The 19,831-nt window shown below is 43.7% G+C and overlaps 1 protein-coding gene and 1 pseudogene across 1 annotated transcript in view; both read right to left on the reverse strand.

The window, feature by feature from the left end:
- The window catches only part of PRKX (protein kinase cAMP-dependent X-linked catalytic subunit), a 122,950-nt gene that overhangs the window by 77,065 nt on the left and 26,054 nt on the right, over positions 1-19,831 (reverse strand). The window lies entirely within an intron of this gene.
- On the reverse strand, positions 14,877-19,344 carry LOC141583038 (protein Mis18-alpha-like; annotated as a pseudogene).

A 19,831-nucleotide genomic window follows, 5' to 3' on the forward strand; every position in this document is an offset into this window, starting at 1 on the left:
CCCAACAGCCAATAACACTGCCTTCACTTTGTTTACCAAAAGCCAATCAATTGCCTCCCCTCCCCATAAAACCCTACACCCTAAACAACCAGCCCGACTTCTCTGGCCCCTTTCCCGGACCATAGAACCTTGCCCAGGAGCTAAATAAATTGGTTTTTACTTTTCTTATTCCAGCCTCATTTCCACATTTAACTCAGCAATAGACCTTACACACTACCCACCCCTTTCAGCCAATAAACCCCTACTCCTCCTGCAAAACTCTCCATAGTTGTCCATTTCACCTTCACCCCCTACCTGTTGCCCTACAGACCTGGTAACTCCTCTTTTCCATGTCTCACTGGGACTCCTCTCACATTACACAGGTCTCCTTAGGCCCAGGAACCTGAATATACAAAACTCTATTCAGAAGATACTACAACTGCATTCTACTTCGATAATGCCACACATCTACAACCATCTGATCTTTGACAAACCTGACAAAAACAAGCAATGGGGAAAGTATTCCCCATTTAATAAATGGTGTTGGGAAAACTAGCTAGCCATATGCAGAAAGCTGAAACTGGATCCCTTCCTTAAACTTTATACAAAAATTAACTTTAGATGGATTAAAGATTTAAACATGAGACCTAACACCATAAAAACCCTAGAAGAAAACTTAGGCAATACCATTCAGGATATAGGCATGGGCAAAGGACTTCATAATTAAAACAACAGAAGCATTGGCAACAAAAGCCAAAATTTACAAATGGGATCTAATTAAACTTAAGAGCTTCTGAACAGAAAAAAAAAGGGGATCCAAACACAAAAGAAGTCCATCCTGTCTGTGCATCTGCTACAGTGGATGTCAACAGGGCTGATTCTGCTCCCAGAAATAAACACTGGACAGTGTCTGGAGACATCTTTGGCTGTCTCACTGGGGTGAGGTGCTACAGGCATCTGGAGGGGGAGCCCAGAGACACAGCTTGGCACCCTGCAGTCCAAGGGCAGCCCCACAAGAGAATCCTCCAGCCCAAATGTCAGCACTGCTAAGCCTAAGAAACTGTACTAATACATTCCATCATCTGTCAGTCAGTCACCTATCTGTCTCAATGTCTATCAGCCATCTATTGTCTATAGCTATCATCTGTCAATCGTCTATGGCAAGATCTATCAGTCACCTATCATCTATAGCTATCTTCTACCTCAGTATCTGTCATCTATCAACATCCATCTCCATATAGACCTCTATCAATCCATCCACCTATCACTTATCTATCATGGTGGTTCACAACTGGAGATACCTGTCTGTCCCCCACAGGGGCATCTTCACAGTGTCTAGAGACATCTTCGGTTGTCACAGACAGGATGGGTGCTCTTGGCATGTGCTGGGTGGAGCCCAGGGACGCTACTCAATACCCTACAGCGCACAGGACGCCCACCAGAGAGACCTCCATGATCCTGCCCCATGTGTCAGCACTGCTGAGGTTGAGATACTCTCTTTTAGCATAAGCACTCTGTCCATATGCAATCGGTCATCAATCTGTCAATCACCTATCTATCTCAGTATCCATCATCTAGACCTGTCTTTATTGTCTATTATCTATCACTTCTCTTAATACATGTCATCTATTAGCTACCCATCATCTATTCACCTACCAATCATTCATCATTTACACCTATCCTAACATCTATCATCTATCAGCTATCCACCTCACCATCCACGTGTACCTATGGTATCTACCTATCAGCTGTCTGTCTGTCTGTCTGTCACAGTGGTTTGCCAGAGGAGATAACACTGCCCTCCCTCCGCGAAGGAACACTGGTGATGTCTGGAGGCATTTCTGCGCTTCCGACCTGGAGTTGCTGCTCCTGTCCCTGGTGGGTGGAGCCCAGGGACACGGCCCAACACTGCAGTGCACAGGACGGCCCCACCCCAGAGACTCATCCAGCTGGAAATGTCAGGCACCTCTACTGAAAATGCTCGCTTAACACCCTCATCAAGAAAACGTCCTACACCTGAAACCGCCAGTAAGAGGCGGTGGCAGGCGGGCACCTTTAGCCAATCCATCCATTCTGTGCTGCCTTGGTGCAAGTCAAGTCAGCATCGCAATGGGGCTACCCAGAACACAGCACAGTGGGAAGCCCCATCCCAAGGGGCTGGGAGCCTGGCCTCAGCCATGCTAAGGCACACGCCCTCCCCAGGAGGATGACGATTTTAAACTGAACATGGATTTGCCCTTGTTGCAGGAAGCAAAGCATATCTGTAACTAGTAAAAACTGAGCAATTCAAAAAACTACCACCTGATCACAAGGTCAGGAGACTGATGCCAACTGACCAACATAATGAAACGCCATCTCTAGTAAAACTACAAAAATTAGCCGGGTGTGATGGCATGCACCTGTAGTTCCAACTACTTGGAAGTCTGAGGCAGGATAATAGGTTGAAGGCGGGAGGCAGAGATTGCAGTGAACCTAAATAGTGCAGCACTTTGGGAGGCTGAGACAGATGAATCACCTGAGGCAGGAGTTCTACCACCTGGCAAATAGTGACCAGTAACTGTGGTGTAATTTCATCCTTGTTCCAAGAAGGGTCCCAACAACTAATGAGACAGAAAGCCAAGTGCTTTTAGGGTTTTAGAGCCGTGCCCATCACTCAAGAGGCATGCAGTCCAAGACCCCCAGGGGAATCCCTGAAGCCACAGACAGCCCCAGTCCTCTATGAACTGTTTTCATAAAATCTGATTTCTGACTGCAAAGTGACTAACAGGTGGGCAGGTATACAGCGTGGAGATCCAGGATGAAGAGACGAATCACATCCAGAGCAGGACACAGCAGGATTGTGTGAGATTTCATCGGGCTACTCAGAAGGGCATGCAACTGAAAACTTATGTACTACTCAGTTCTGGAATTTTCCATTTAGAATTTTCAGACCAAAGCTGACCACAGGTAACTGAAACTGCAGATAAGAGGGAACTATGATTGGTCAAAAAAAAAAAAAAAAAAATCTATGAACCTGCCACCTGTGGTGAATTTCCCACTACAGGGAAACCAGAACTTTTATTGTTTGTACCTGTTATGTGTGGAATCGTCAGCACACAGGAATACTTGATTCAAAGATAAATCTCTATAAAGGAGTTCCCTCATCTACCCACTCACAAAAACCTTGGCTGTGTAGGCTCTCCCAACTGTTACGTCCAAGTTCACAAAAATATACTCAAACATTTAACACAACAAATAAATAATTTGAAAAGAAAATCAACTGTATTCTTTAGAACAACAGCAATCAATAATGTTCCTACTGAACGTTATTAGCATAAAAATGCCACTAAGAAATTTAACATTTTCTGAGTTTTATTTTGTTTTTTAAGAAACAGGGTCTCGCTCTGTTGCCTAGGATGGTGTACAGTGGTGTGACCACAGCTCCCTGCAGCCTTGAACTCCCAGGCTCAAGCAGAAGCCAGGTTAATTTTTTAATTTTTTTGTAGTGACAGGGTTTCACAATGTTGCACAGATTGGTCACGAACTCCTGGCGTCAAGTGATCTTCCTGCCTCAGCCTCCCGATTGCTGAGATTACCAGCATGAGACACCGCACCACACACATTTTTTGATATTGAAAAACAGAAAACACTCACATCACGTTTTATTTATCGTGAAATAAATAAATTTTAGATTTATTTATTTCACAAATCTGAAATAGCAAAGGAATGACAAAAAGGAGGGAATGAAAAAAAACAAATATGAGAGAGGACAAAGACAGGCTGGCCTAACAGGATGTGGTCGGGACAGGTGAGTCACCTGAGTGCCCTTTCTCTAATTTATTTTATTGTATTGTAATTTATTTTTTTTTTTAGAATTCAGGCTGTCTGTTGCCCATGTTACAATGCAGTGGAATGATCTTGGCTCACTGCAGCCTCCACCTCCCATGTTCAAACAACTCTTTTGCCTCAGCCTCCCAAGTAGCTGGCATGCACCACCATGCCCAACTAATTTTAATATTTTTATTAGAGGCAGTATTCCACCATGTTGGTCAGGCTGGTCTCGAACTCCTGGCCTCAAGTGACCCCTCCTGCCTCAGCAGTGCCACCACACCCAGCCCCTTTCTCTAATTTAAAGGGCACTTCCAGATTCTATGGAAAGTCTCATTCCTCCCTGTGCCCAACTGCCATCTGGACTTACTTCTTGCTGTTTCCCAGTACAATGGTGAATGGGCCAGGCCATGGTACCCAGTGGTTTGATAAAGCCCTATGCTAGATGTTGCTGTGAAAGGACTTTCTCTTTTTTTTTCAGATGGGATTAGCACTGACAATCATTAGGCAAAGTAAACTAGTGGGCCATGGAGGATGTGGGTGGGTCATGTGTAATCCATTAAGGATCTTAAGAGTAAAGACTGAGGTTTGCCAAAAAACAAAAACAAAAACAAAAACAGAATACCTTCCTCAAGACTCAACACAGCCATGCAGCCTGCCCCAGAGATTTCAGCCCCAGATCTCACAACTACATGAACCAATTCTTTAAACTCTGTTTTGTTTTTCTCAGAAACCCTATCTATCCATCCATCCACCACCTGCCATCCATCCATTGGTCTGTCTATCAATCCAACATCTATATTATCTATACATTTATCAATTGATCATGTATCTATTCACAAATGGTATCTGTCAGTTCATCAATCTAACTGTCCATCTATATCATCTACCTATCAATCTACCATTTATCTATATCATCTATCCAGATATCAATCTGTCATGTATCTATTTATGAACAATATCTATCTATCCATCTGTCTATATCATCTATCTACCTATTAATCTGTTGTCTATCTTTTTTTTTTAATTTTATTTTATTTTATTGCATTTTAGGTTTCGGGGTACATGTGATGAACATGCAAGATTGTTGCATAGGTACACACATGGCAGTGTGGTTTGCTGCCTTCCGTCCCCTCACCTGTATCTGTCATTTCTCCCCATGCTATCTCTTCCCACTTCCCTACCCCCCGTCCCTCCCCCATTTCCCCCCAACGGACCCCAGTGTGTAGTGCTCCCCTCCCTGTGTCCTTGTGTTCTCATTGTTCAGCACCCGCCTGTGAGTGAGAATATACGGTGTTTGATTTTCTGCTCTTGTGTCAGTTTGCTGAGAATGATGGTTTCCAGGTTCATCCATGTCCCTACAAAGGACGTGAACTCATCCTTTTTGATGGCTGCGTAATATTCCATGGTGTATATGTACCACATTTTCCCTATCCAGTCTATCATCGTTGGGCATTTGGGTTGGTTCCAGGTCTTTGCTATTGTAAACAGTGCTGCAATGAACATTCGTGTGCACGTGTCCTTGTAGTAGAATGATTTATAATCCTTTGGATATATACCCAGTAATGGGATTGCTGGGTCAAATGGGATTCCTATTTTTAGGTCCTTGAGGAATCACCACACTGTCTTCCACAATGGTTGAACTAATTTACATTCCCACCAACAGTGTAGAAGTGTTCCTATTTCTCCACATCCTCTCCAGCATCTGTTGTTTCCCGATTTTTTAATGATCGCCATTCTAACTGGTGTGAGATGGTATCTTAATGTGGTTTTGATTTGCATTTCTCTGATGACCAGTGATGATGAGCATTTTTTCATATGTTTGTTGGCCTCCTGTATGTCTTCTTTTGTAAAGTACCTGTTCATGTCCTTTGCCCATTTTTGAATGGGCTTGTTTGTTTTTTTCTTGTAGATCTGCTTTAGTTCTTTGTAAATTCTGGATATCAGCCCCTTGTCAGGTGGGTAGGCTGCAAAAATTTTTTCCCATTCTGTTGGTTGCCGATTCACTCTACTGACTGTTTCTTTTGCCGTGCAGAAGCTGTGGAGTTTGATTAGGTCCCATTTGTCTATTTTGGCTTTCGTTGCCATTGCTTTTGGCGTTTTGGTCATGAAGTCCTTGCCTACACCTATGTCCTGAATGGTTTTGCCTAGATTTTCCTCTAAGGTTTTTATGGTGTTAGGTCTGATGTTTAAGTCTTTAATCCATCTGGAGTTAATTTTGGTGTAAGGTGTCAGGAAGGGGTCCTGTTTCTGCTTTCTGCACATGGCTAGCCAGTTTTCCCAACACCATTTATTAAACAGGGAGTCCTTTCCCCATTGCTTGTTTTTGTCAGGTTTGTCGAAGATCAGATGGTTGTGGGTATGTTGTTTTTCCTGTGAGGCCTCTGTTCTGTTCCATTGGTCTATATCTCTGTTTCGGTACCAGTACCATGCTGTTTTGATTACTGTAGCCTTGTAGGATAGTTTGAAGTCCGGTAGTGTGATGCCTCCTGCTTTGTTCTTTTTGCTTAGCGTTGACTTGGCTATGCGGGCTCTCTTTTGGTTCCATATGAAGTTTAAGGTGTTTTTTTCCAGTTCTGTGAAGAAGGTCATTGGTAGCTTGATGGGAATAGCGTTGAATCTGTAAATTACTTTGGGCAGTATGGCCATTTTCACGATGTTGATTCTTCCTAACCATGAACATGGAATGTTTCTCCATCTGTTTGTATCCTCTCTTATTTCATTGAGCAATGGCTTGTAGTTCTCCTTGAAGAGGTCCTTTACGTTCCTTGTTAGTTGTATTCCTAGGTACTTTATTCTCTTTGTAGCAATTGTGAATGGCAGTTCGTTCTTGATTTGGCTCTCTTGAAGTCTATTACTGGTGTACAGGAATGCTTGTGATTTTTGCACGTTGATTTTGTATCCTGAGACTTTGCTGAAGTTGTTTATCAGTTTCAGGAGATTTTGGGCTGAGATGATGGGGTCTTCCAGATATACAATCATGTCATCTGCAAATAGAGACAATTTGATTTCCTCCTTTCCAATTTGAATACCCTTTATTTCTTTTTCTTGCCTGATTGCTCTGGCTAGAACTTCCAGTACTATATTGAATAGGAGTGGTGAGAGAGGGCATCCTTGTCTAGTGCCAGATTTCAAAGGGAATGCTTCCAGTTTTTGCCCATTCAGTATGATATTGGCTGTTGGTTTGTCGTAAATAGCTTTTATTGTTTTGAGATACGTTCCGTCAATACCTAGTTTATTGAGGGTTTTTAGCATAAAGGGTTGTTGAATTTTGTCAAAAGCCTTCTCTGCGTCAATTGAGATAATCATGTGGTTTTTGTCTTTGGTTCTGTTTATGTGGTGAATTACGTTTATGGACTTGCGTATGTTGAACCAGCCTTGCATCCCCGGGATGAATCCTACTTGATCATGGTGGATGAGCTTTTTGATATGCTGTTGCAATCGGTTTGCCAGTATTTTATTGAAGATTTTTGCATCTATGTTCATCATGGATATTGGCCTGAAATTTTCTTTTCTTGTTGAGTCTCTGCCGGGTTTTGGTATCAGGATGATGTTTGTCTCGTAAAATGATTTGGGAAGGATTCCCTCTTTTTGGATTGTCTGGAATAGTTTCAGAAGGAATGGTATCAGCTCCTCTTTGTATGTCTGGTAGAATTCAGCTGTGAACCCATCTGGACCTGGGCTTTTTTTGGGTGGTAGGCTCTTTATTGCTGCCTCGACTTCAGACCATGTTATTGGTCTATTCAGGGTTTCGGCTTCTTCCAGGTTTAGGCTTGGGAGGGTGCAGGTGTCCAGGAATTTATCCATTTCTTCCAGGTTTACTAATTTATGTGCATAGAGTTGTTTGTAATAATCTCTGATGATGGTTTGGATTTCTGTGGAATCTGTGGTGATATCCCCTTTCTCGTTTTTTATTGCATCAATTTGGTTATTCTCTCTTTTCTTTTTTATTAATCTGGCTAGTGGTCTGTCTATTTTGTTGATCTTTTCAAAAAACCAGCTCCTGGATTTATTGATTTTTTGAAGAGTTTTTTGTGTCTCTATTTCCTTCAGTTCTGCTCTGATCTTAGATATTTCCTGTCTTCTGCTAGGTTTTGAGTTTTTTTGATCTTGCTCCTCTAGCTCTTTCAATTTTGATGATAGGGTGTCAATTTTCGACCTCTCCTTTCTTCTCATGTGGGCACTCATTGCTATATATTTTCCTCTAGAGACTGCTTTAAATGTGTCCCAGAGATTCTGGTATGTTGTGTCTTCGTTCTCATTGGTTTCGAAGAACATCTTTATTTCTGCCTTCATTTCATTGTTTATCCAGTCAACATTCAAGAGCAAGTTGTTCAGTTTCCATGAAGCTGTGTGATTCTGAGTTAGTTTCTGCATTCTGAGTTCTAACTCGATTGCACTGTGGTCTGAGAGACTGTTTGTTATGATTTCTGTTCTTTTGCATTTGCTCAGGAGTGATTTACTGCCAATTATGTGGTCAATTTTAGAGTAGGTGTGATGTGGTGCTGAGAAGAATGTATATTCTGTGGATTTGGGGTGGAGAGTTCTGTGAATGTCTATTAGGTTTGCTTGTTCCAGGTCTGAGTTCAGGTCCTGGATATCCTTGTTGATTTTCTGTCTGGATGATCTGTCTAATATTGACAGTGGGGTGTTAAAGTCTCCCACTATTATTGTGTGGGAGTCTAAGTCTCTTTGTAGGTCATTGAGAACTTGCCTTATGTATCTGGGTGCTCCTGTATTGGGTGCGTATATATTTAGGATCGTTAGCTCTTCTTGTTGCAGTGATCCTTTTACCATTATGTAATGTCCTTCTTTGTCTCTTTTGATCTTTGTTGCTTTAAAGTCTATTTTATCAGAGATGAGAGTTGCAACTCCTGCCTTTTTTTGCTCTCCATTTGCTTGGTAGATCTTCCTCCATCCCTTTATTTTGAGCCTTTGTGTATCCTTGCATGTAAGATGGGTTTCCTGGATACAGCACACTGATGGGTTTTGGCTTTTTATCCAGTTTGCCAGTCTGTGTCTTTTGATTGGGGCATTTAGTCCATTGACATTTAGGGATAGTATTGTTATGTGTGATTTTGATACTGTCATTTTGATGCTACCTGGCTGTTTTGTTGGTTAGTTGATGCAGATTCTTGATTGTTTCGATGCTCTTTTACCATTTGGTGTGTTTTTGGAGTGCCTGGTACTGGTTGTTCCTTTATAAGTGTAGAGCCTCTTTCAGGAGTTCTTGTAGAGCAGGTTTGGTGGTGATGAAATCTCTGAGCGCTTGCTTGTTCACAAAGGATTTTATTTTTCCTTCGCTTATGAAGCTTAGTTTGGCTGGATAGGAGATTCTGGGTTGAAAGTTCTTTTCTTTAAGGATGTTGAATATTGGCCCCCAATCTCTTCTGGCTTGTAGGGTTTCTGCTGAGAGATCTGCTGTGAGTCTAATGGGCTTCCCTTTGTGGGTAACCCGACCTTTCTCTCTGGCTGCCCTTAGCATTTTCTCTTTCATTTCAACCTTGGTGAATCTGACGATTATGTGTCTTGGGGTTGCTCTTCTTGCGGAATATCTTTGTGGTGTTCTCTGTATTTCCTGGATTTGAATATTGGTCTGCCTTGCTAGGTTGGGGAAGTTTTCCCGGATAATATCCTGAAGAGTATTTTCCAGCTTGGATTCATTCTCTTCATCACATTCAGGTACACCTATCAGACGTAGATTAGGTCTTTTCACATAGTCCCACATTTCTTGAAGATTTTGTTCATTCCTTTTTGCGCTTTTTTCTCTGTTCTTGCCTTCTCTTTTTATTTCATTGAGTTGATCTTCGACCTCTGATATCCTTTCTTCTGCTTGGTCAATTCGGCTGTTGAAGCTTGTGTATGCTTCACGAAGTTCTCGCGTTGCGTTTTTCAGCTCCATCAATTCACTTATACTCCTCTCTATGCTGTCCATTCTCGTCAGCAGTTCGTCCAATCTTTTTTCAAGGTTCCTATTTTCTTTGCGTGCGGTTAGAACATGTTCTTTTAGCTCGCTGTAGTTTCTTACTACCCACCTTCTGAAGTCTGATTCTGTCATTTCATCACTCTCCTTCTCCATCCAGTCTGGTTCCCTTGCTGGTGAGGAGTTGTGATCCCTTTTAGGAGGAGAGGTGTTCTGGTTTCAGGAGTTTTCATCCTTTTTACGCTGGTTTCTTCCCATTTTTGTGGGTTTATCCACCTGTTGTCTGTCTCTTTCCCAGGGAGTTGGAGCTTTATGAGTTTCCCTTGCACTACTGCCTTTTTTTGATTTTTCTTTCAGGTCTGACCCGCCCAGCTAGCAGCACGCCTAGCCACTGCCTGCCCGCAGGGGCTTTGCTGAGCTGCTGTGGGCTCCGCCCAGCTGCCCTGAGCTCTTCCCTGTAGTCCTTTTTATATGGGCGTAGTTAGAACTGTCTCGGCAACGGTGGCCCCGCCTCTGTTATGGGGGACTCTCTCTGTTGTGGGAGGTTGCCTCGGCAACGGCAGCCTGCCTCCGTAGCGGTGGAGAGTCTCAGTAATGGCGGAAGCCCCTCCCCCACCGAGCCGGGCCGTCCCGGTTCAGCTGTGCTTGGTTTGAAGGGCTCAACCCAGAGGGTTTCCAATTACTGTTTTTGTTTTGGTTGTTGTTGGGGGTGGAAGGCTGGGACCAACCGAGCCTGATCACCTGGCTCCCTGACTCCGAGTCTTTTCTTTTAAGTTGAACGACCCTGAGTTCCGGTCGCTTGTTGAAAAGGCGCCGGGATCTCCCGTACTGCGACTCACGGAGTCGGCTCGGACTGCGGCGCCGGCTCCTGGTGGATTTTCTGCCTAGGAATCTCCTGGCCTGACTCGCTATTTCAGATGAATGGCCCACTCTGCCATCTCAGGGCTCTGCTTGTCAGCTAAGAGGGCTCCCAGACCAGTGGTTTTTGTACGGAGAACTGCAGCAACAGGGAGTGGTCACAGCCGCCGCGCGGGCGGAATCAGCCCCACAAGGGCCAAAACAGCCACACCGGCTGGGACTGCGACACTGGCGACCCCTCTGCCTGGGTATCTCCTGGTCTGTGGGCAATAAGAGTTCGTCTGTAAATGCGGCGTTCACTCACCCTCTGCACTTTCACTGGGAGCTGAAGTCCTGAGCTGTTCTTAGGCGGCCATCTTCCCAGCATTCCCTCTAATCTGTTGTCTATCTTTATCATCTATTCATTTATCAACCTATCATGTATCTATTTATGAATATTAATCTATCCATCCTTTCATCATGTTTATATCATCTATCCAGCTATCAGTCTATCATCTATCTATATCATTTATCCATTTATCAATCTATCATTATCGATGAATAATAATTATCATCCATCCATCCATCCATCCAACTATCTATCAACTATTCATTTCTCTGTTGCACTAGTTTATAACTATAGAGAATTTTACCCCCAGTCTCTCATGTGATATTGGACATCCAGAGAAATTTTTGGTTGTCTCGATCTTTCTGGTTGTCACCACTGGGGAAGAGTGCTGCTGGCATTTTGTAAGTGGAACCCAGGGATGATGCTTAACACCCTACAGTACACAGGATGGGCCCACAGAGACTCACTCAGCCCCAGGCTTACGCTGAGAAACCTTGTTCTGGATCCAAATGTCAGAAATTTCTGTATGCAACAAGGATGAAGGATCATGGTCTCTAGGCAGAGCACAAATCTTTCTCTCTGGGAAACTACCTTTGTCACATTTGTTGTGCTCCTTGGACACTGATTTATTTGGCTCTGATAACAATGTGAGATGGCCTTGGAAAGTGGAGTTATCACCAAACAGAATATGGTCTTTCATGTGCACTACACAAATACCCTGGTGTGTTTTCAAACATACAACCTGCAGCTGTTCAAATACCCAATGCTGAAATGCCATTTGCAAACCTGCCAAGTTGTTCAACTGGAAGTGGGTACTCCAAAGAGTCATTGTTCAACTTGATTCCTGTCATCAGCAACACTCCATAATGCTTCCAGAAATGCAAGTAAAACATGTTCAATGTATTCGCATTACATGAGAGGTCAGTCTACACTGCATAACTTGAGAGCTCATGTTATGCAATCATAACATGATGCATCAGTCTGTCATCAATCTATCAAACACCTGTCCATCTCAATATGTATTATCTATCATTTACAGCTATCTGTCTGTACAATAATAGTATCTATTATCTATCACCTATCTTAATATTCATCTATTAGCTACCCATCATCTATTCACCTATCAATCAATCACCCATCATTTATACCTATCAATATCTATTATTTTTCACCTATGCATTTCAACATATACCTACTTATCATATCTATCTATCACATCTCTATCTGTTGATCCTCTATCACAGTGGTTCATTAGTGGAGATAACTTTGCCCTTCTTCTCTCAAGGAGCACTTGGTGATGTCTGGAGACATTTGTAGCTTTCATAATCAGGGTTGCTGCCCCTGATATCTGATGAGTGGAGCCCAGGGACGCTGCCCAGCACCCTACAGTACACAGGACAGTCCTGCACACAAGATTCATCTAGCTATAAATGTGAGGCACCTCTGCTAGAAATCCTTGTTTCACACCTTTATAAAGAAGAAGTCCACGACCTAAAAATTCCAGTATGGGAAGCAGATGTTGAGCAAGGCAACTTACATTTAGAAGAGAAGCTGCACACTTCGGAGAATTAAATACATTTTTCACAGAGAAGCTAGGATTTTCCACTAAGACATGCTCCTTATCATGCAGTGTTGGATACTCTCCAGCATTTATCCATGGGGCTGGCTGGATCTGGCATGCTCTCCCATGTTATGTATAGGGAATGCCAAGTGCCTCAATGCACTGGATCAACTTAAATCCAGTTCTTAAAATCACTTGTTTTCTCAAGCGTTCATGCAAAGAAAAAGGAAAATGCTATAACAGGTTATCACGATACTGCAAGGCACTGAAAGATCGATTTTCAGCAACTCACTAAAGAGGTCACATGGGCTAAGTTACTTCATCACCTCCAAGTCCATATTGGTTTTTGGATTCTCTTTTGGAGATAGTGTCATGGCTCACTGCAACCTCTGCCTCCCAGGCTCAAGGTATCCTCGAACCTCAGCGTTCTGAGTAGCTAAGACTACAGGCACCCAGGACCACACCCAGCTAATTTTTATATTTTTTGTAGAGACAGGGTCTTGCCATGTTGCCCAGGCTGGTCTCAAGCTTCTGGGCACAAGGGATCCTCCCATCTCGGCTTCCTTAGATGCTGAGATTATACATGTGAATCAACATGCCCAAGTGGTAAACTCATTTTCTGTAAATTTTGGGAAAATGTCACCTGTAAACTGCTATCACTGTTAACTCTTTAAGGCTCATTGTTGACAATCGTTTTCCTAGATCCAAAACTTTTCTCAAGAGCTACAGACTTCAGAGACTGCTTTGTTTTCTGCAGTATTTCAAAATTGAAGAATTTTATTTATTTATTTTTATTTTTATTTTTATTTTTGAGACCAGGTCTCACTCTGCCACCCAGGCTTGAGTGCAGTGATGCAATCTCAGGTCACTGCAACCTCTGCCTTCCAGGCTCAACAGATTCTAGTGCCCCAGTCTCAAAAGTAGCTGAGATTAGCAATGTGCACCACCAAATCCAGCTAATTTTTGTATTTCTAGCAGAGACAGAGATTGTCCATGATGGCCAGGCTACACTTTTCTTTTTAATTTTTTTTTAAGAGACAAGATCTCACTATGTTGCCCAGGGTGGTCTGACCTCAAGCGATCCTCCCACCTTGGCCTCTAAAAATGCAGAGATTACAGGAGTGAGCCACCGAGCCCAGCCCCAAATCAGAAAATTTTGAAATGAGCTTCTGCCATATTATCCAAAAACAATGACTATGATCCACCCAAGAATAACATATAAAGTGGCCTTAAATTCCATGTAGACTTAAATGACAAGGAAAAATTCATGCTTTTGGGCAGCAACACCAGGCTGACCTGATATACAAACAACAGCTCAAATTCAGTAACCAGCACTCGGAGGAGCTGGTGACTGTACAGGCAAAGAATAACACATGAAACATCCAAAATGTCGTCTTAGAAAGCTATCATGGGGCAGAGAAATTTCACGCCTTAAAAGATAGAAACAGACCAGGCATGGTGACTCATAACTGTAATCCCAGCATGTGGGAGGCCAAGGTGGGAAGGATCATTTCAGCACAGGAGTTTGAGACCACCCTGAGCAGCAAAGTGAGACTCCATTTCTACAAAAAATTTTAAAATGAGGCAGATGTGGTGGTGAACTCCTGTAATCCCAGCATGCTGGGAGGCTGAGGCAAGTGAAGTGCTTGAAGCCTGAAGCTCAACATCAGCCTGTGCAACATAGCAAGACCCTGTTCATAGAAAGAAAACAAAAACATTATCTTCACTAAAGAGGTTATAAAAAACATATATGTTTTTGTTTTTTAATTAAAAATAATAAAAACATTACCAGGGTGTAGTGGGGCATGCCTATATTCCCAGCTACTCTGGAGGCTGAGACAGGAGCATGGCTTGAGCCCAGAAGGTTGAGGTTGTAGTAAGCCTTGATTGCACCACTGAACTCCAGCCTGGGTCACAGAGCACCACCATCTCTAAACTGAAATTATATATATATATACATACATATGCATATGAAAAGATAAAAATAAACCAAAACCAACATAGAAAACTTTGGACAGAATTCCTAGAGTCTCTAGGGCTTTATATGAGACTTAAGAAATAAAAACGTATAAAACCAACTCCTAGCTCACTGCCCTTTGCTAATGCCCTTTTTGCCCTTAGCCCACCTGCACCCAGGTAAATAGCCATGTTGCTCACACGAAGCCTGTTTGGAAGGTCTCTTCATTCAAAGTGTGCATTTTTCAACAATAGCTATAAAAGTAATGCTACAATTTGGGGGTCTTTTTTTTTTTTTTTTTTTTTTTTTTGAGACAAGGTCTCACTCTGGCATGATCAAGGCTCACTGCAGCCTTGACCTCCCAAGCTCAAGTGATTCTCCCACCTCAGCCTTTCATATGCCCGGCTATTTTTTTCTTTTCTTTTTTTTTGGTAGCGACAACATCTCAATATGTTGCTTCATTTAACAAACAAAGGGAAGAAGAGTGGGGGCAGAATGGAGGACACAGACTAGAGTTCAGCTTTTATAAGTGGCAAAGGACAATTTTGATTCAACCTCCCACAGCTTCATTTGTAATGCTTGCAAGACATTTTCCATCTGTTTTAGAGACTTTTCTATTTCAACTGTGCTTTCAAGATTAAAAAGCTCTTTATCTTCTGACACAATTTGCTTTTCAGAGGACCCTAAAACATAAATAACTTTTGATGGCTTCAACAGTGAGGCAAAACAAGTCTCTCTTGTAATCAAGACTCTTGGGTGTGCATTTGTACACGTAGCCAAGGTTGAGTGAGCACCCCGTGCAGTGCAAAGTCTCAAGGATGAAACCATTTTCCTTTTCACATTTGGATAGCTTCTGTTCCTTATCCACAGAAACATTACAGGAAATACAGCGCAATAGGATGCAGTTGGTGTCCTCCTGGCTGGTCACCCAGCTCAGCGAGTCGCCCAGCGGTCGCCGGCAGCCGGAGCACAGGAACACCAGCGGCATCTCCGCCGCCGCCGCCGCCTCCTCGAGCCGCGCCTTCTAGGTGTAGGCCACTGATGCGCCCTCGCTTATGGAGCCCCATAGGTTTGGGCAGTTTTTTGGGAGGGGATGGGGGTGTTGCAGAGTAAGTTCAGTTACAGTGGTGGGGTTGGGTGAGAGGTATTTACATTAACAGAAGAACAGTTAAGATGGCAGGGTTTAAAAAAAAAAAAAAAAGATGGCAGGGTTGGGTGAGGGGCTTGTCAGGGGGAACAGGGACAATGGCGAACACAGGTATAGGGTGGGAGACTTCAGCCAGGGAAGCCAGACTTCAGACTTTCAGGCTCCAGGCTTGCATATGGAGACCTGACAGCTATATTTTATGGAGAAGTAGTGACTATTTCTCAAAATCCCATTTTAAAGCCATTTTATGGTACTTGTTGGAATTGGGACTTAGGAGTTTTGATTTTGATAAGAAACTGCGATGATTTTCTGAACTTTTCTTCTCTGTATCATATTTATTATTCTTTATTTACTATTTTTAAAAACTTTATTTTACCTTTAACACTTGGGACAATATTTATTATAAGTGATAAGAAAATCTTAGAGGTTTTTCTACCCCCAGTGTCAGTAAATCTCTGAGAACTAATGCGTAAAATTCCCTGAAGAAATTGATTGTAATTATCTGTCAGAATTATTTGAAAACTTGCACAAGAGCAGTCACATCTATGTAGTAGGATTTTGCCTTTTCCTGCTTTTGTGCTACTATATGCTTAGAAAACCTGCAGGAATGCTTATCAGCCAGGAGTAGTCATCTCTGATGGTGGGATTCTGGGGGAATTGTTGGCTTTTCTGTTTTCTATAATGTAACACTTTTATAGTGAGTATGTATTTTTATAATTGAAAAGAATAAAGACTAAAACAAAACAAAAAAATAAATAAAAATGGCTTTGTTCATTAATTGAAAGTAGGCAGGCTGGGCGCAGTAGCTCACGCCAATAATCCTAGAAGTTTGGGAACCTGAGATTGGGGGATCATTTGAGGTTGGGAGTTTAAGACCAGCCTGCCCAACATGACAAAAATTAGCCAGATGTTGTGTCATATGCCTGGAGTCCCAGCTATTCTAGGAGACTGAGGCAGGCGAATAATTTGAACTCCGGTAGCAGAGGTTGCAGTGAGCCAAAAGAAAAGAAAAGAAAGCTGGGAATATCAAAATCAGAATCCATGTCCCTGCAGGAACCTACCTTATCTGCTAAGGAAAACAGTTCTTGAGCTATCCCGGGTTCCAGAAAGCAGAATTAACTAAGTAAAGCTCTGTTTTGCAAGCTCCTCTTTATCTGCAACAGCTCAAGAATTCTGTCCCAGGGAATTCTCTGACTTGCATACTCCACCCACTCCCGTGGCCTTGCAGTTCTTCTGTGGGATTTTCAATTTCTGAACTGTAAAGTACTTTAGAGCCCATCATCTAGGCTGCTTTACTGCTCCAGGACGTTCAGGGGCTGTGTATGAGTCCTCAGCGCTATTACAACAGAGTACCACAAACTGGGGGAGGCAGCAGACAAGAGACATGTATTCTCAGTCAAGGTGTACTGGCTGACTCCTGCAAACCCAGCACTGTGGGAGCCTGAGGCAGGAGGACTGCTTCAGACCAAGAGTTTGAGACTAGCCTGGTCAACACAGCAAGACCTCATCCCTACAAAACTTTTAAAAATTAGCCAGGCATGGTTGTGCATACCTGTAGTCTCAGCTAGTTGGGAGGCTGAGGCAAGAAAATTCCTTGAGCTGAGGCAGTAGATGCTGCAGTGAGCCATGACTGTGAAACTGAACTCCAGCCTGGGACACAGAGCAAGACCCTGTCTCAAAAGAAAGAAAGCAGGGAAGGAAAGAAAAGAAAAGGAGGGAACGGAAGGCAGGAGGGCAGGGAAGTAGAGTAGGGGGAATGGGAGAGGGAAGGGAACAAGAAGGGGGAAGACTAAGAAGGGGTACAAAATAAGAGGAGGAAAAGGGAAGAATGGCAGAGGGAGGGGGCAGGGACGAGAGAGGTAGAAATAATGAAACCCCATCTCTACTAAAAATACAAAAGTGAGCCAAGTCTGGTGGTGCACATGTATAGTCCCAGCTACTCAGGAGGCTGAAGCAGGGGAACTGCTTGAACCTGGGAAGCATAGGCTGCAGTAAGCCAAGACTGCACCATTGCACTCCAACCTGGGCAATAAAATGAGACAATCTCAAAAGAAAAAAAAAAAGGAAAGAAATGTTATTGTCTCATGATTTTGGAGCCCCAGATCCAAAGTTCAGCATGCCAGTGTTGGTGGTGTTGGTTCTTTTGCAGGCTCTGATGGAGAATCTGCCCCTGCCCTCTCTCCCAGATTCTGGCAGTAATCCTTGCAGCTCCCCTGATTTGGAGATGCACCATTCCTCCAATATGCCTCTATCCTGACGAGTTGTCCTCCTCATGATGTTTGGCTTCTCTGTGTCTGTGTCTCCTTCCTTTTCTCCTAAGGACACCAGTCACATAGGTTAAAGGCACACCATACAGCAGCATAACTCCATCCTATTTGCATTTTATTTTTTCATTTGCTTTTAATAGGATGTTGAGTGCAATGGTACCACCACAGCTTAATGCAGCCTTGAGCTCCTGGCCTTAAGCAATCCTCTTGCTCATCCTTCCAAGTAGTTGGGACCACAGGCATGCACCACCACATCTGGCTAACTGTTTTATATTTTGTAGAGACAGAGTCTTACTATGTCGCCCATGCTGGTCGCAAACTCCTGGGCTCAAGTGATTTTTCCACCACAGCCTCACAAAGTGCTGCCATTACAGACAACCATGAGCTACTGTGCCCAAACACTTGCATTTTAATTACATCTGCAAAGACCGTATTTCCAAATAGCATTCCAATTCCATTAACAGGAGCCAGAGGTCAGGATTTCAACATAGCTTTTCAGGAGACACAATTCAACCTACAAGGGGAAAGAACACCCAGAATTGGAGCCCCTCACCCAATATTTCATGCACACCCCGCAATATGACACTTAGGATACCTGCAAGCCATAAAAAGATGCAATGAAGCAAATCAGGAACAGTCCCACCTGCAAGCCCAGACTTCAAAAGTAACTCTTCTTTTTTAAGACAGAGCATTGCTCTGTTGCCCAGTCTGTAGTGCAATGGTGAGATCTTGGTTAATTGCAACCTCTGCCCCTCAGGTTCAAGTGATTCTTCTCCTTCAGCCTCCTGAGTAGCTGGTATTACAGGTGCATTCCACCAAACCCAGCTAATTTTTGTATTTTTAGTAGAGACAGAGTTTTGTCATGTTAGCGAGGCTGGTCTGAAACTCCTAACCTCAGGTGACCCAACTGCCTTGGCCTCCCAAACTGCTGGGATTATGGGTATAGGCCACTGTGCCCAGCATCTGCTATGACTTTGTTGAGAGTTCAGGCAATGTTGGATCTAGAGGAGAAGGCACACATGTGCACTTGTTTGAGTACACATGAAGTGCTTCAAGAACATGATAAGGGGCACCCTGTGTCCTGGGACTGGCAGGTGAATGAGTGGAAACTGATGGGTGTTTCTTAGGTGGAGCAAGCAAAGGAAAATTATGACAGCAAAGGTCTGTGAAAGAGGGGTGGCCTAGGAGAAGCCCTGGGGACAGCATGTCAACCGTACCTTCCACCTTCTCCTGCAGGCAAGTGGTGGCCAGAGGCCAGTCTCTGATGTCAGTGGCAGAGGACACTGCATTGCTGGGGCTTTATGTGGGGTGCTTCAGGAGCTCACGGAGGATGAATGCAGAGAGGCAGGTCATTGCAGAGGACCAAGGCGGCTGTAAAGTGAGGGATGTCTTCACGGAGAGCAAGGCTCGGAGGGAAACAGCAGGTAGGAGGGAGGCCAGTGCAGAAAAGCAGGGCAGAGAGATGGGACCCGGATAAAGCAGAAGATGGACAGGTGGACAGGGTAGAAGCGTAGCATGACGGCGAAGGGCAGATGTGGGAAGTGGATGGAAGGCAGCCCTGAGGCACGCAGGCATCCTCGTCTGAGACGCCTGGGTGGAAACAGAATGACCCTGCTGGCACGGGCTGAGTAGCTGTGTCCTCCTGAATCCCTATGTTGGATCCTCACCCCCGAGGTGATGGTGTTAGGTGGTGGGTCCTCTGGGAGGTAATGAAGCCAAGAAGGTGGGGTGTCATGAATGGAATCAGTACCCTTATAAAAGGGACCCCAGAGAGCTCCCTCGCCTCTTCCACCGTGGGAGGACACAGCGAGAAGACGCCATCTGTGAACCAGGAAGCAGGTGCTCAGCAGACACTGAATCTGTCACATCTTGATCTTGGACTTTCAGCCTCCAGAAACGTGAGATAAATGTCTGTCATTTGTAAATTACCAAGTCTAAGATCCTTTGTTATAGCAGCCCAAATAGACTAACAGACCTACCCTAGGACACACCGTGAGCTGGAAG

The sequence above is a fragment of the Saimiri boliviensis genome, chromosome Y (genome assembly GCF_048565385.1).
Source record: "Saimiri boliviensis isolate mSaiBol1 chromosome Y, mSaiBol1.pri, whole genome shotgun sequence".
In the NCBI taxonomy this organism is placed as follows: domain Eukaryota; kingdom Metazoa; phylum Chordata; class Mammalia; order Primates; family Cebidae; genus Saimiri; species Saimiri boliviensis.